Here is a 16,564-nt window from a genome sequence, read left to right on the forward strand (position 1 = left end):
ACAGACGTAGTGAAGAGAAGGGCCATATGCACCCCAATGTTCATAGCAGCATTGTCCACAATAGCCAAATCGTGGAAGGAGCCGAGATGCCCTTCAACAGATGACTGGATTAAGAAGTTGTGGTCCATATATACGATGGAATATTACTCAGCTATCAGAAAGAACGAGTTCTCAACATTTGCTACAACATGGACAGCACTGGAGGAGATAATGCTAAGTGAAATAAGTCAAGCAGAGAAAGACAACTATCATATGATTTCTCTCATCTATGGAACATAAGAACTAGGATGATCGGTAGGGGAAGAAAGGGATAAAGAAAGGGGGGTAATCAGAAGGGGGAATGAAACATGAGAGACTATGGACTATGAGAAACAAACTGATGACTTCAGAGGGGAGGGGGGTGGGGGAATGGGATAGACCGGTGATGGGTGGTAAGGAGGGCACGTATTGCATGGTGCACTGGGTGTTATACACAACTAATGAATCATCGAGCCTTGCATCGGAAACCGGGGATGTACTGTATGGTGACTAACATAATATAATAAAAAATCATTAAAAAAAAAAAGACTAATGGTGGTAATGAATTCAAACAGATGGACTCTGAGAATTCACCATTTGAGGAAGCTGTTGAATCAACTACTTACTATGAAAATTGGTAATTAATGATAAAAAATTAAAGCATTTTATCTTGCCTTTCCAGTAGAATTTGTATTTCATGTAACCAAATATCTCCCCAAATGAAGGAAAGCTGTACTTCACAAGTGAATGCTAATTAGTAAATGTAGAAAAGATGATAGATTTGAAAAACATCACAATCTTGAATGAAGTTACCATGATAATTATGATGATCATAACACCATATCTACAGGTGTTAAAATGGTTAATGGGAACTGGATTTTTTTTAAAGATTTTATTTTTAGGTAATCTCTACACCCAACATAGGACTTGAACTCAGATCACCGACATAAGCTTTACTGACTGAACCAGCCAACTGTCCCGGAACTGGATATTTTTAAAGTGCAAAAAGAACAATGATCACTTCCTAGTTTCAGGGCAAAAATATAACTGTAAAATGGAGTGATTAGGCAGTGGTCACCTTAATCCAGTGGTCAGTCTTAACACCATTAATGGATTAACTATCTATTACGTGTTTTCTGATGTGATTCAATCTGAATGCCCATCATGTATAGAGAATTCTAGCCAAAAATGTTTAGTAAAAATGTTACAGCAAATATAGGGATAAAAGGACAAACTAAATAGCACCAGAGGTAGAAACTAAATGAACCAAAAGGTGGCACATTCTTCAAAGCAACTGTAGAAACTTCTCTTCAATAGTCAACATCATAACAAAGGGACCTAATAATCAGATGCTATCTGTGGTCCTCAAACAGATCCCGTTATGGACCAAACAACTGTTAAGGGCATTTTTGTGTGATTTGGGAAATTTTCAATGTAGTCTAGATAAAATGGACATATGGAGTTTATAGACTTAAAAAAGCAGGTTATAAAATAGCATGTGATCCAACTGTGATTCACTTTTGTAAGAAGTACACGCACATGCACAGACACATATAGTGGTATAGGAAAAGATCTGGAAGTACAGGTGCCAAGGTGTTAACAATGGTGCATCTCTCAGTGGGGGGAGGGCAGGAATGTTTATGAGTTTCCTATTGTGGTAGTAACAAATTACCACAAATTTAGTGCCCTAAAACAACACAAATTTATTCTCTTACAGTTTTAGAGGTCAGAAATAGGAAGAGGCTTATGGGACTAAAATCAAGGTGTCTGCAGGGTTGGTTCCTTTTGGAAGTTCTAGGAGAGAATCCATTGCTTATGTCTTCCAGTTTCTTGAGGCTGAGGCTGCCTACATTCCTTGACTCTGGTTGCATCATTCCAATATATGCTCTTGTCACATCACTTTCTCTGTTTTCTGACCTTCCTGCTTCCCTTTCCCAAGGACCCTGGTGATTACATTGGGGCCACTTGGATAATCCAGGATAATCTACCCATTTCAAGATCCTCCACTTAGTCACATCTGCAAAGTCCCTTTTGCTACGTAAGGTAACATTCACAGGTTCCAGAAAATCAGGCCGTGGACATCTTTGAGGGGAGCCATTATTCTACCATAGAATGTGATGTTTTTATTCTTTATTTTTGTTTATATATTTTATATTTTTACATAATATGGGTGTATTACTTAAAATATATTAGTTAAAAGTAGAAAAATGTTATAGTTTAATACCAGGTGACATGAAATGTGGTTATTTATCAACTTTAATCTGGTTCCGTGTGAAGTTTGAGCTTCACGTCCAGTTATTTTCTTACTTTGTATTTATACTAAATCAGAAAATTCAAATTCACAATTATATATCGCCAGAAATGGCAGCAAGTGTTTGGTAACTGCGTCAGAGACTTTTGTAAAGTTGGATTGAACAAGACTCCATAAATTGAGAAGTAATTTCTTCCGTTGAGTGTTGCCTCCAGACGCTAAGTGGATGAAACATCAAACTCAAATTCGGCAAGGATGAATGTTTCACCTTAGGGGAGTGGGTATCACTAGAGGCAGTACCATCAAAGGGTATGCTTTGAAAACACGTGGGGCTACTATGGTTGTTGCAGTGATTGACGGGAACCCCTTGGCTGGGGATTAGTTAGCTGGGCAGAAGCCAGGAATGTCATATGTCCTTCAGTGCGTGTGACTTTCTTACAAGGATGAATTTTCCTACATCTTATGTAATTTTCAAACATCCCCCTAGGCATTCATGTGTATGGAAAACTTACTTGTAATTATCTGAACCTAAACCTGACCTCATTTTGCATGTAAACTCAATGTACTTTTTTCTCTTTCTGAAATTTATTTTTTAAAAAATATGGTATGCTTTTTACAAATTTGCATGTCATTCTAGTGCAGGGACCATGCTTATCTTCTCTGTATAATTCCAATTTTAGTATATTGCTGCTGAAGTGAACATAAGTCAAAGTATTTTTTGCATGGTTTTAATATCCTGGAATTTTCCAGGAACGGAACTACTGTGTAAATTGAAAGGAGCGTGTGTTGTTTTGTTTGGAACTTTCCCAAGAATGGCTTAATGTTTTAGAAAATGATGCCAGTGACATCAATGCCATTTATGGGCTGTGCTAGATATCTTCCATTTGCCCTTCCAGATTCACTCCACCCTCTCTACCTGCTCTCTGCCATGGGAGAGGACGGTAAGAGTAGATTTCTTTGCCCTCCAGCTTCTGGATAGGTTCACTCAATGGAAAGCATGGGCAGGAAATCTGGAAGGTGAAAAGAGAGTGAGGTGTGCCACTTGAAATGACCATCAGGAAGTGAGTGTCGTCTGATTCATGGAAACATTAAAATTGGATGTGACAACAGTATTCCAATAGAAAATTATAATGCTGTGTATACATAATTGAGTCCAAGCTTGTCAGAAGGCACAAGTGCATGAAGCGATGTTTTAAACTCCCATGTACTGTATGGTGACTAACATAATAAGAAAAAAAAAGAAAATATAAAAATAAAAATAAAAAAATAAACTCCCATGGTACTTGCTTGTACTGATTCACTTCTCCCTTAACCCACATTTATGACTTCCCAGAGAGTTCTCTATGACTGGTTAACAGAGAAAAAGCACAGGCCTGGTTTATACATGGTTTGCTGGCACCGGCTTGAGAATGGATGCGTTCTAGCCCCTGAAAGATAGTGGTGAAGGAAAATATTCCTGGAAGCAAAACTTTGGGCAGGACCTCTTACTGTCCGCTTCACGTGGAAGGATAGATAGCTGCTTTCTCTCTGGGCATGCTGTTGTTGGAAGATGCTGTCCATCACAGCCCAGAGCCATAGTGCTTGTTCTTTCACGGGCCAGGAACGCAAGACCCAGATCACTCTTTACCTGAGCCCTATCCCAGGGCTTTGTTTGTAGGGAGCTGCCTTGAGGGATGAGGTGATATCTCCTTCTGAACAAATAGGAGGCTTGCTCTAAAAAGATGTGAATTCCCCCAAGGCCAGTATTCCCTGGCTGCAATGCAAAAGTACATGATAGACACAGTGTGTCCACTGGGCCCCTCTGCATGGCCCCTGTGGGACCTGGGGAGTGGGGAACCCACACAAATATGCTGATGGTGCTCATACTGCTTACCATGCTGCTGGCATCCAGGAAATGGAAACAGGCTAGTTTGTTAGTTTGTAAGTAGGAGAAAAATCTCAAACCCCGACATTTATTAGACACTTTGCAATTAGTTTTATAAGCCTTTTCGATAGTATGTAACTTGTACCTGATTTTGCATTGAGAGGTACAACTCAGAATTGTTCCTCTGTAGTTTGGTCCCTTAGGGAAAATTTTTGCCACCTGTATGTTTGAATGACTTATTTTTTGTTTTGTTCAGGCAAAACTCCACTGACAGAGGTGTCACTGCACATCTGTTGGAAAAAAACAGGTACGTTTTAATGACTTCATGAAATTATTTGAAAAAGTTTCATGGCAACAGTACTAAGGATTAGAGGTAAATGGATTGCCAATATAATAAATCAGAAATTCAGATATTGTCAGTTTTTGCTGTTCACACTGTAGGATGGATAATATTCCATGCTAATATTCCAATTGTTTATAATTCTATTTTGCCCTTTTCTGTAGTAAGTTTTAATCTTCCTAGATCTGTCTTTATTTCTTTCAGTTCTAAATAGTGGAATTTCAGCATTTGGTCTGGAAAACCACAGGCTGTCCTAACTGCCGTTATAAGAAATCCCAGCAACAGAATAAGACGATTATCTGGTTTCTTAATATGTCCTTGAAAATATTATCACTAACAAAGGGGTCTTGTAAGACATCTGGAACTCAAAACTTCTGGCTTGTTCTGTGAACGTAACTTTGGTTTTAAAAAGCCCGTAATTCTTTTTGTTTGTATTACTAAATAATGTGTTTCCCTGGTAATGATACTTAAATTGCCATCCTCATGTCCTAAAAGCTATGAATACCTATGAGTTTTCTTTAATAGCTAAGTTAATGGAAAATTTATGTGCACACACAGACTTGTATGCAAATGTTTATAGCAGCTTTATTCATCAGAAACTACCAGATGTCCTTCAACAGGTGAATGGATGACAAAGTGGTGCATGCATACAGTGGGGTACTAGTCAGTGATAAGAAGGAAAGATCTACTGATTCACTCTACATGAATGAATCTTTTTTCTTAGTGGTACAATATATATAACATAAACATGGATGAATTGTAAGTGCATTTTGCCAAGTGAAGGAAGCCAGATTCTAAGACCCAGAAGTATTGTATAGTGCCATTCATAAGACATTGTGGAAAAGGCAGAACTATAGTGAGATGTATCAGTTTCCTATTGCTGCTGTAAAAAATTACCACAAACTTGGTGGTTTACAACAACACAGATTTATTCTCTTACAGTTCTGGAGACCAGAAGTAAAAAATTGGTTTCACTAGGCTAAAGTCAAGGTGTTGCAGGACTGGTTCCTTCTGGAGGCTCTACGGGGTGGATTCATTGCCTTGACTTTTCTGGCTTCTGGAGGCTGCCTGTATGACTTAGCTTGTGACTCCTTCCTCACATCACTCCAACCTCTTGCTTCCATCCTCGTGTCTCCTACTACGTCCTTTGACTGTCTTGCTGCTCTCCTTTAAGGACCTTTGTGATTCCATTTAGGACCAACCTGGATAATCCAGGATAATCTCCCCATCACGAAATTCTTAATCACATCTGCAAAGTCCCTTTTGCCATGTGATGTAACATTCACAGGTTGGAGGGATTAAGACTTGCATATTTTTTCAGGTCATTATTCAGTCTCCCACAGGATGGAAAGCAGAGCAGTGGTTGCCAGGGACTGTGGGAGAGGGAAGGGTTGAGTATATAATGGGCTGTACAAGGGTGGGGTGGATATATACGACTCTGCAGTTGTCAAAAACACATAGAATATTACACCACCAATAATGAACTTTACTGTTTGCAAATTTTAAAAAATCTATCTGATTGTCAGTGATCCTGGGATGGAATGCAGGGAGTGACAAAAGAATCTAATTGTATTAAAACTGTATGGCGTAACTTCGCTGAAGAGGGTAGAGGGGAATATTTAATAACTTTGAAAAGCTGTTTTTAAGTGCATGGACATAGAGAATAGATTGGTGGTTGCTGGAGGAGAGGGGTGAGGTGTGGACAAAATGGGTGAAGGGAGTCAAAAGCCGCAAACTTCGGGGTGCTTGGGTGGCTCAGTCAGTTAAGCGTCTGCCTTTGGTTTGGGTCATGATCTTGGGGTCCTGGGATCGGGCTCACATCGGGCTCCCTGCTCAGCGGGGAGCCTGCTTCTCCCTCTCCCTTTGCCATCCCCCGCTTGTGCTCTCTCGCTCTCTCTTTCAAATAAATAAAATCTTTTTTTTAAAGGTGCAAACTTCCAGTTATAAAATAAATAAGTTATGGGCATGTAATGTACAGCATGGTGACTATAGTTAATAACACTATATTGCATATTTGAGTGTTGCTAAGAGAGGAAGTTTTAAAGTTCTCATTATAAGAAATGTGTGTATGGTGGCAGATGTTAACTGGACTTATTGGGGTGATCATTTTGTTGTACACCTGTAACTAATAAAATGTATGTCAATTATACTTCAATTTAAAAAAAGAAAAAATGGTGTTTTTGACTAGATATTATAAGGCTAAAAATAAAAAGAACTGTACATAAATGTAATCTAGTTGGTAGATATATACAGAAATATAGATATGTACATTAACCTAGGGTAGTATACTTAGATATATTTTCTGGCTCTGGCTTCTGAAGTGGTCTAGAAGCAGTGCTACCCCAGCAGCAATGAGCACACCTAGCACCCAGATCTTTGTTCCTAAATATCATTCTCCAATAAATGGAACCAAGGCTCCTTAAAGAAATGGCTGATTCTGGCGTTGGGAAGATATGAGTGTAGACATCACTAGGACCAGAAGAGGACAATAGGAGCTTGCACCTGACCTCTCCTGCTATGAATCATATGCTGTGGTATATATTCTGACTTTTGTGCTGTTGCTATACCATGTCCTTTCCCTATAATAAAGTGTACATTTGTAAGCCATGTCATTTTGGGTCTTGTGAGTCTTCTTTAGCATTTGAACCCTGCTTACATGCCACTGTTAGTACAGCTATATATTCAGTTTTTGTAAATGCTACATGACACTAGGAAAAAACAGTATATTATGTAGTATTCAATACATGTTTCTTTCCAGGAAGCTATGAAACAAGATTTATTAATCATATTATTAGGTGATATTCTATCCTTCATATTTTGGCTTTATAAATTCCAATGTCATTTTTTAAAATGTCAAATTGTATTATTGTAAGTATTTGCATCTTTGATTTCTCTTCATTTGCATTTCTTTTATATATTTCCCCTTCCTTTACATTAGTCTTTTTTTCATTTAAATTACATAAAATAGAATTCTTAATCCAGGGGCGCCTGGGTGGCACAGCGGTTAAGCATCTGCCTTCGGCTCAGGGCGTGATCCCGGCGTTGTGGGATCGAGCCCCACATCAGGCTCCTCTGCTATGAGCCTGCTTCTTCCCCTCCCACTCCCCCTGCTTGTGTTCCCTCTCTCACTGGCTGTCTCTATCTCTGTCAAATAAATAAATAAAATCTTAAAAAAAAAAAAGAATTCTTAATCCAATTTGTGAATCCTAATTTTTATTTATTCATATCTTTAAGATTTTATTTTATTTATTTATTTTTCTATTTGGCCCTTTTATTTTTTTATTTATTTTTTATATTAATTTTTTTACTATGTTATGTTAGTCTAAGATTTTATTTTTAAGTAATCTCTACACCCCGTGTGGGGCTTGAACTTACAGCCCTGAGATCAAGAGTTGCATGCTCTACCAACTGAGCCAGGCAGGTGCCCCTGCGAATCTTAATTGTTTTCTTTTTGAATCTTAATTTTTAATAGGGGAGTAGATTCCAATATATTTATCATGATGACTAATACATTTTTAATTATTCATGTCATATTTTTATGCTATCTTTTTTTTAAAGAATTATTTATTTGAGAGAGCAAAAGCAGGAGGGGCAGAGAGAATCTCAAGCAGACTCCATGCTGAGTGTGAAGCCCAACTTGGGGCTCGATCTCACGACCCTGAGATCACAACCTGAGCCAAAACCAAGAGTTGGATGCTTAACCGACTGTGCCATCCAGGCATCCCTTTTTATTCTATCTTTAATGTTTCCTTATTTTTTTATTTTGTTTTATGATTTTTTAATTTGTTTTTCCCTTTTGAGTATTTGCTTTTATCTTCTTCATTTCTTTAGAAGCCATATATACTGCTTTTGGTACTGGTAAGCGTGACCTTTCAGGTTTTCAAAAGCATTCTGTGGGTAATGTACACAGTATGTATGTATGCATTTATTTATTATTTTAATTGCAGTATAGTTAACATAGTGTTATATTAGTTTCAGGTATACAATATAGTAATTCAGCAATTCTGTACATTACTGACTACTCATCAAGATAAGTGTACTCTTAATTCCCTTCACCTATTTTACCCATCTCTCCCTGCCCACCTCCCCTCTAGTAACCATCAGTGTGTTCTCTATAGTTAAAAGGCTGTTTTTTTGGCTTGTCTCTTTTTTTAGCTTGTTCATTTGTTTCGTTTCTTAAGTTTTACATATGAGTGAAATCATATGGTATTTTAAAATATGGAACACTTCACGAATCTGTGTCATCCTTGCACAGGGACCATGCTAATCTCTGTATCATTCCAATTTCAGTATTTGTACTGCTGAAGCAAGTAGAATGTACACAGTATTTTAACAGCAGGAAAGCTGTCAACAACTGTTAGGATCATGTCGAAAGGATTTAGGAGCCAACCTAAAGAAGTTTCCCCTAGCCACAGTTGGGATAATTTGAGCATCAATAAGAATAATTGCAGTGGATTGAAACACATGGAATATGTTTGAATCATGAGTTTATAATACTATCAAACAAACTTATTTTTCACCTTCATTTTATTTTTTTTAAAGATTTTATTTATTTATTCGACAGAGAGAGACAGCCAGCGAGAGAGGGAACACAAGCAGGGGGAGTGGGAGAGGAAGAAGCAGGCTCCTAGCAGAGGAGCCTGATGTGGGGCTCCATCCCAGAACGCTGGGATCCCGCCCTGAGCCGAAGGCAGACGCCTAACGACTGCGCCACCCAGGCGCCCCGTATTTTTCACCATTAAAAAAAAGAAACCTGATTGAAGTGTGGACTTCCAAAATGGTGGGATGACGTCGGTAGACACTTTCCCCAGTGAAATAACCATTTAACTGGCGAAAATTATTTTAAAAACCCAACCATTTAAAGTCTCTGGGATTGTCCTAAGAACATACAGCAAATAGAGAAACATTTATCCAAGAAAATCTAGCAAACCTTAGTAAAAGCAATGAACTTATTACTTAAATGGGAGTCTGTGAGCCACACACCGCTTCCCACTTCCGAGCTCAGTCTGATGCAATCTCTACTTTTTTAAGTTGCAGCCCAAGAGATGGGATTCCATTTCCTCCCAGCTCCCAGTCCAGGGCTATGGCTTCACTCCAGGAAGGGCAGGCCATCAGCATCTCTCATCACCCCAACTCTGTTGCAGAAGCTATATCCAGGCAGAGGATTGGAGGCCCCATCCAGCCTCCACTGCGGGACAGAAGTTCTACTGCGCCTGCAGCAGGCTGTGGTACCGGACCCGACCACTCCTGCTCCAGCTTGCTCAAGGGCAGAGCTTCCACATCCGGAGGAGAGGACAAGAAGGCTAGGGGCCACTATCCCCAGAAGAGTGACTCTCTCTTTCTTCCAGGGGCACTGGGCCGCGATGACGTGAGCCCGGAGCTGCGTGTGCCCGCGTAGAAGGAGCCTGTCTGCCACAGCATGGGATGGAAGAGAGCTGCGGCGGCTGGAGAGCAAAGGGGTCCTGGCCAAATCGATGCGGTTCCTGAATCCAGGCAACCTGAAGGCGGGCACCACGGCTTTATCGCAACGCCGTGAGGTTCAGGTGAGAGAATTCGTGTAAAGCACCAAGCAGCGTGCGGAACACGAGGGGAGCCCTCAATAAAGGAAGGGTTTGCTCCTGTTTTAATGACTGCAGGGTTTTTGTCGTTAAAAACTGTTGCCGTCGGTGTCGGTGTGTAGGCAGGTGGTTTCCCCCGAGGTGACGGGAGTTCTTTCAGTCCGCAGATAGAGATGTTCCTGAGCTTAGGAAAAACCTTTTTCCAGAAGACCTCTCACGACCGCATGTCTTGGCCAGGAACAGCCAGTACCTGTCTGTCTCGGTGTCGGTGTCGGCGTCGGTCGTCCGCTCCGCGTGTCTGCCGTCTCGCTGCTCCACCTGTGAACGTTGAGGCCCCGGGGGCAGGGACGCGGGTGCCGGTATTCGTCGCCACAGCGGTGGCCCTCCTGCTCTTCCCCCAACCCTCCCGGGCCACGTGAGGCCCAGGGAAGGACTCTGGGCCGCTGGCCGCTGGCTGCACCGGAGAGCGGGCTCCTGCCCCTTCCCGGTCCCGCCGTCCTTCTAGCAGCTGCGCGGGCAGCCGCGTGCGTGCGGTGCGTGGCTTCTCCGCCACGGGCTGGGAGCAGGGTCAGCGGGAGGAGCCGCCGTGCTGCCCACGGATCCCGGCAACTCCCGGGGCGCAGCGCGGAAGCCGGGCCCTCGAGCTTGCTGGAAACGCAGAGTCTCGGGCCGCGGGGCCCCCGTTGCGGCAGAAGAGCGTGTTCACAGCACCCCCGGGGGGGTTGTGTGCACCCTGAGATCCAGAAGCTCTGCTGCAGAGCACAGCTTACGGCTCTGTAACCCTTTTATCCCGAATCCGCCTGTTCTGGCTACTCACGGGGTCATTCTTCACAGCGAAGACCGGCCCAGACTCCCCACTCGACCACATCATGTCCTGCTCTCACTCGACTTCTGACTTCATTTTCATGTGAAATTTCCCTCAACGTAGTGTCGTTATCGCAAAGTGGGGACTCGGTGCAGGCCACCTGAGTCTCACACGCACAATTCACACTTTACTGAAACCTTAATTTCACTCGGTCAGATTCCTGCTGTGTCCTTGGCTTCCTTCACCTTTTCAAGAATTACGAAATTTTCCACATGTCTGCCATCTGCTCCTTCCTGTTTTGTTCTCAATTTGGGGTGTTTGTTTCTATTTGCTTTATGTCTGTGTGCAAAAACAAGCAAAAAACATTTGTGGTTCATGTAAACAGAGAGCACAATTCAGATTTGTTCCATATGAGATTCTCTGATGAGGAATTCTTATGTTCTGTAATTGGTGAGAATATTTTTGCTTTAAACTATAATGTTGAATTATCACTTCTTTTGGCGTATATTTTTAATGTATTTTGGGGTGAAAAGTCATTATGTCATTAAAAAGGAGTCTTTGTTCAAAACGTGGCAGATTTTTTAAGAGCTGCTTTAGCAAATGTTGCTAACTGAAAGATCACTCTGTAAGGTAGTTATGTTCTTGGCAAAAATTAAAAAGTATGAGCACATCAAGAGTTAGCCAAGAAATGGGGATTTGGGAATTCTCTTCTTCTGCTGGAAGGAATATATATTAGTATAGTCGTTTTGGAGAGTAATATTGAAAATGTGCCATATCCAGCAGTTTTACTTCTTTATACTCCAAGAGAAACTCTTTTAAATGTGGGCAAAGAGGCATTTACTGGGATGTACTAATGTTTCTTAAAGTATATTGGTGTGTGGCCCAGTTGTCTATATATCACCTGAGCTCTTGGTTAAACTGCAGATTCCTTATCTTTGTCCTGTGCCTACTAAAAATTAGAATTTCTAGGAAGTAAGTGTCAGCAATCTGCATCTTTAGCAAGATATTCCCTTGCAAATTTGAAAACCATTGCTGTGTTTTTAATCATAAGTGGTCTAGTTTTATTTATTTCATTTTTTAATTTTGCTAATTCTTTTGAAAATAAGTGCTGTTATATGGTCCACAGAAAAGTGAGAAGGGAAGCAATTGAATGTTTGTAATGCTTGCCCCATTCCAAAGATTCTGTGAAATGTGAAGGTAATTTTTTCTTTGTATGTTTCTTTTTGTTTGTTTTTTAAACTTGCTATGGAAAATTTCTAATATATACACAATGAGAATAATGCATCAAACCCCAATGTGCCCATCATCCAGAGTCAACATTTGTCCTTTCCTGGCCAATTATGGTTCATTTATATCCCCCACCCACCTCACCCTCAAACAGCATACATCCCTGAACCTCCCTTATTGTTTTGAAGGCCATCTCTGATAGCATATCATTCTCTTCATTGAAGTATAGTTGACATACAGTATTACATTAGTTTTAGATGTACAACATAGTGATTCAACAATTCTATACACTATGAAATGCTCATCACAATAAGTGTAGTCACCACCTGTCACCTTACCATGTTATTACAGTATTATTGACTATATCCACTGTGTTGTACTTTTCATCTCTGTGACTTATTTATTTTATAACTGGAAGTTTTACCTATTAATCCCCTTCACTTATTATGCACATGCCCTCACCCACTTCCTCTCTGGCAACTACCAGTTTGTTCTCTGTTATTTATGAGTCTCTTTCTGTTTTTTGTTTGTTCATTCCACCTGTAAGTAAAATCACGTGGTATTTATTTTTTTCTGTCTGACTTATTTCGCTTAACACAATACCCTCTAGGTCCCATCCATGTTGCTGCAATGGCAAGATCTAATTCTTTTTTATGGCTGAGTAATATTCCACTATATATATAATGTATATAAAATGTATATAGATATGATGTATATATCCTGCATCTTCTTTATACTTTGATCAATGGACACTTAGGTTGCTTCCATATCTTGACTATTATAAATAATGCTGCAGGGGTGCCTGGCTGGCTTAGTCAGCAGAGCATGTGACTCGTGATCTCAGGGTCATGAGTTCGAGTCCCATATTGGGTGTAGAGCTTACTTAAGTAAAATGTTAAATAAATAAATAAGTAAATAATGCTGCAATAAATATAGAGGTGCATATATCTTTTCAAATTAGTGTTTTTGTCTCCTTTAGGTAAATACCCAGAAGTGGTATTACTGGATCATATGGCATTTCTATTTTTAATTTTTGAGAAACCTCCATACTGTTTGTCACAGTGGTTGCACTAATTCACATTCCCACCAACAGGGCACAAAAGGGTTCCATTTTCTCCACGTCCTTGCCAACACTTGTTGTTTCTTGTCTGTTTGATACTAGCCATTCTGACAGGTACAAGGTATCTCATTGTGGTTTTGATTTGCATTTCCCTGATGATTAGTGATGTGGAGCATCTTTTCATGTGGCTGTTGGCCATCTGTGTGTCTTCTTTGAAAAAACGTTCAGGTCCTTTGTCCATTTTTTAATCAGATTGTTTGTTTTTTTGGTGTTGAGTTATATAGGTTCTTAATATATTTTGGATATTAACCCTTTATCAGATATGTAATTTACAAATATCTTCTTCCATTCATTTGGATGCCTTTTTGTTTTGTCGAAGGTTCCCTGTACTGTGCAAAATCTTTTTACTTTGTTGTAGTCCCAATAGTGTATTTTTTATTTTGTTTCCCTTGCCTCAGGAGATATGTCTAAAAATATGTTGCTAAGGCTGATGTCGAAGAGATTATTGCCTATATTTTCTTTTAAGAGTTTTATTGTTTTAGGTCTTACATTTAGGTCTTTGGTCCATTTTGAGTTTATTTTTGTGTATGGCGTAAAAAAGTGGTCCAGTTTCATTCTTTCACATGTAGCTGTCCAGTTTTCCCAACACCGTTTATTAAAGAGATTGTCTTTTCCCCATTTTATATGCTTGCCTCCTTTGTCTTAGATTAATTGACCATATAAGCATGGGTTTATTTCTGGGCTCCCTATCCTATTCCATTGATCTATGTGTCTTTTTTTGGTGCCAGTACCATACTATTTTGATTATTATAGCTTTATAGTACAGTTTGAAATCTGGGATTATGATACCTCCAGCTTTGTTCTTTCTCAGAACTGGTTTGGCTCCTCTGGATCTTTTGTGGTTCCATACAAATTTTAGGATTATTTGTTCTTGTTCTGTGAAAAATGCTATTGGTATTTTGATAGAGAGTGCATTGAATCTGTAGATTGCTTTGGGTAGTAGCAGCATTTTAACAATATTAATTCTTCCAATCCATAAATACAATATATCTTTCCATTTGTGTCATCTTCAGTTTCTTTTATCAGTGTCTTATAGTTTTCAGAGTATAGTTCTTACATCAGTAGCATATCATTTTATCTATAAGTATTTTGATAATATATCTCTAAAAGATAAGGACTCTTTTTAAGATATAATCACATCATCATTACACCTAAACCAAATTAACAATAAATTGTTTATATCAGTATATATCCAGTTCATGCTGACAACAATCCAGTGTTCACATTTCTCTCATTTTTTTTACACTTGTTTGTTTGAATCAAGATTGAAATAAGGTTCATACAGTGCATTTGATTAATAATCTTTTAAGTCTTTTCTTATCTATTGGTTACCCCTCAAATTTTTTGCTATAGTTTATTTGTTGAAGAAAGCCGGTCCTATAGTGTTTCCCACCATCTGAGTTTTGTTGATTGCATTCCTGTGGTTTCATTGATAAGTTTCTCTGTTCCCTGTGTTTCCTGTAAATTGGCAGTTAGAGCTGAAGAGTTGATCAGGTTGAGGTTTGATTTTTTTAGTTGATGGCTCTGTGTACTTTTGTCATGAAGCATATGTCTAGTTGATGCTCTGGTTAGCAGCCATTGCTGATCATTACCTAGATCCATTAAATTCACTTGGGATTGCAAAATGGTTCTATTCTAATCCCATCAAGTCTTCTTCATGTATTTGTAGAATTATTAAAAGAAAATTCCCTTCATCAGCTATTTGTTTAGCCTGAGGAACATTTCCTACAGGAACAGCGCTTCATCTTTCCCTTTACTAGTTTTCAAAACAATGAGTTGGTTCTCTACCATTCGGCAAAGGTGATCATTTTTTAAAATTCAAAATATAATACACGTGCTACAAAATTCACTCTTTTAAATTGTGCAATTCACTAGTCTCTAGTATATTCACAAAGCTGTGCAATCGATCATTTTTAAGTCTCATTATAAACTTACAAACATACTTGATGTGTTTCATTCAACAGCATTTATTCTTTTGACATTCAAATTTTTTCATCTTCAGCCAACTAGAGCCTCTTTAGACTGGCCCCTGAGAACTTTTGACACACCCCTAGTAAGCTTTGACAGTTTCTTTTCTTGCTTTCTGTTATGAGGAGATATTCCTGGTTCACTATGTACTTTTCTGCTCCAGCCCAGGAATCAGTCATTTCTTCCAGAAACCCTGGTTCCTTTAGTGGAAAATTGTATATAGAGGCCCCGGCTGGGCACCAGACAGGTCATTGTTTCTAGGCCTCACATTTCGATTTTCACCTTTTTAGTGGAGCTAATTTGTTTGCTGTGTTCTGTGATTTATAATCCATGAGAATTTGGCTGTTGGTGACTTTCTGGAACTAAACAATGTCTTATTCAACCAATGACTTGTGTGAAAAAATACTGTTTGAAAATCACCTAATTGTCAGTCACTGTTTATTTTAAAATTATTTCCCTTGGGGAGGGTGTGCAGCTTAAAGGCTCGGATTAAAAATTCTTACTTGACATTAATTATAGCCAGCTGAATTCCAACATGATGCAACTTGCTCATGTTAAGATAAGTATGACTTAAGTATCAAGTATCAGATAAATGGTTCATTTTTATAGGGCATGCTTAGTTCAATAAAACTAGGGCCTTTCTAGGGGAAAGTGAGTATTTTTCAACCTTTGGGATATAAAATAATGAATTACTACAACTTTATTCAGGAAGGTCTCTATTTTCTAAGGCAGTAATTTACTGTTTCCCATTTGGATTTCCATCAGTCAGTGATGTAGAGTGAAAATCAAAAGCTGCTTTTCTTCTTCTTCTTTTTTTTTTTCTTTTCTTTTTTTTAATAGCTTCTTTACTGACTAATCTTTGGAAAAGTGATTGAAAGGCCTTGTATTATTTCTGGCTCAAGGACCTATAAACATGTCAGGGATTTTAGTTAAGTTATTAAAACACTGTCAAAACCTGGAGTAGATGTTTTTAACTATCTGATATACATTAAGAGCTCTGAAGGAACAAATAAATTTTAGCACATAACCAAAATCCATTTGACTGCATTGAAACCATCTATTCTGTATTCATAGCATATGACTTTGAAATATTCTGCTCTCCATGTACCTAAATAAAATTTCCTTTTATTGTGTGCTTATTTAAGTGAGAAAATGAAAGCACTTAAGAATGTTTTTATTCTGCCACACACAGCCTCATTTGCAATTCCCCCAAGGGCAAGCACCACATCTTTTTACTCTATGCCCAGAATTCTATAGGTCCCAAATACCAAAACAGTGAACAAAAGTATCAATGCAAGATAGGCTGCCCTTCAAGTGTAAGGTGTCAGGTTCTTAATCACTCAGTGCTTGGTTACCAAATGCCTTCATTGGTCTTAGGTGTCCTCCAGGTCCTACTGTGAATATTTTCAAAAA

The 16,564-nt window shown here is 39.1% G+C and overlaps 1 protein-coding gene and 2 non-coding genes across 3 annotated transcripts in view; 1 reads left to right on the top strand and 2 right to left on the bottom strand.

Annotated features, from left to right (window-relative positions):
* Window positions 1-2,864: 2,864 nt before the first annotated feature.
* LOC113242293 (U6 spliceosomal RNA) lies at window positions 2,865-2,971 on the bottom strand. The gene has a single exon (XR_003311859.1). It is a non-coding gene; the product is annotated as a U6 spliceosomal RNA (small nuclear RNA).
* Window positions 2,972-8,685: 5,714 nt separating this feature from the next.
* LOC113242284 (U6 spliceosomal RNA) lies at window positions 8,686-8,787 on the bottom strand. The gene has a single exon (XR_003311853.2). It is a non-coding gene; the product is annotated as a U6 spliceosomal RNA (small nuclear RNA).
* Window positions 8,788-9,991: 1,204 nt separating this feature from the next.
* The window catches only part of ZFX (zinc finger protein X-linked), a 62,318-nt gene continuing 55,745 nt past the window's right edge, over window positions 9,992-16,564 (top strand). Inside the window, exon 1 of the mRNA XM_057310637.1 lies at window positions 9,992-10,016. The gene's annotated coding sequence lies outside the window, so the exon portion shown is untranslated. The remainder of the gene's footprint in view (window positions 10,017-16,564) is intronic.

Source organism: Ursus arctos, chromosome X (assembly GCF_023065955.2).
Source record: "Ursus arctos isolate Adak ecotype North America chromosome X, UrsArc2.0, whole genome shotgun sequence".
In the NCBI taxonomy this organism is placed as follows: domain Eukaryota; kingdom Metazoa; phylum Chordata; class Mammalia; order Carnivora; family Ursidae; genus Ursus; species Ursus arctos.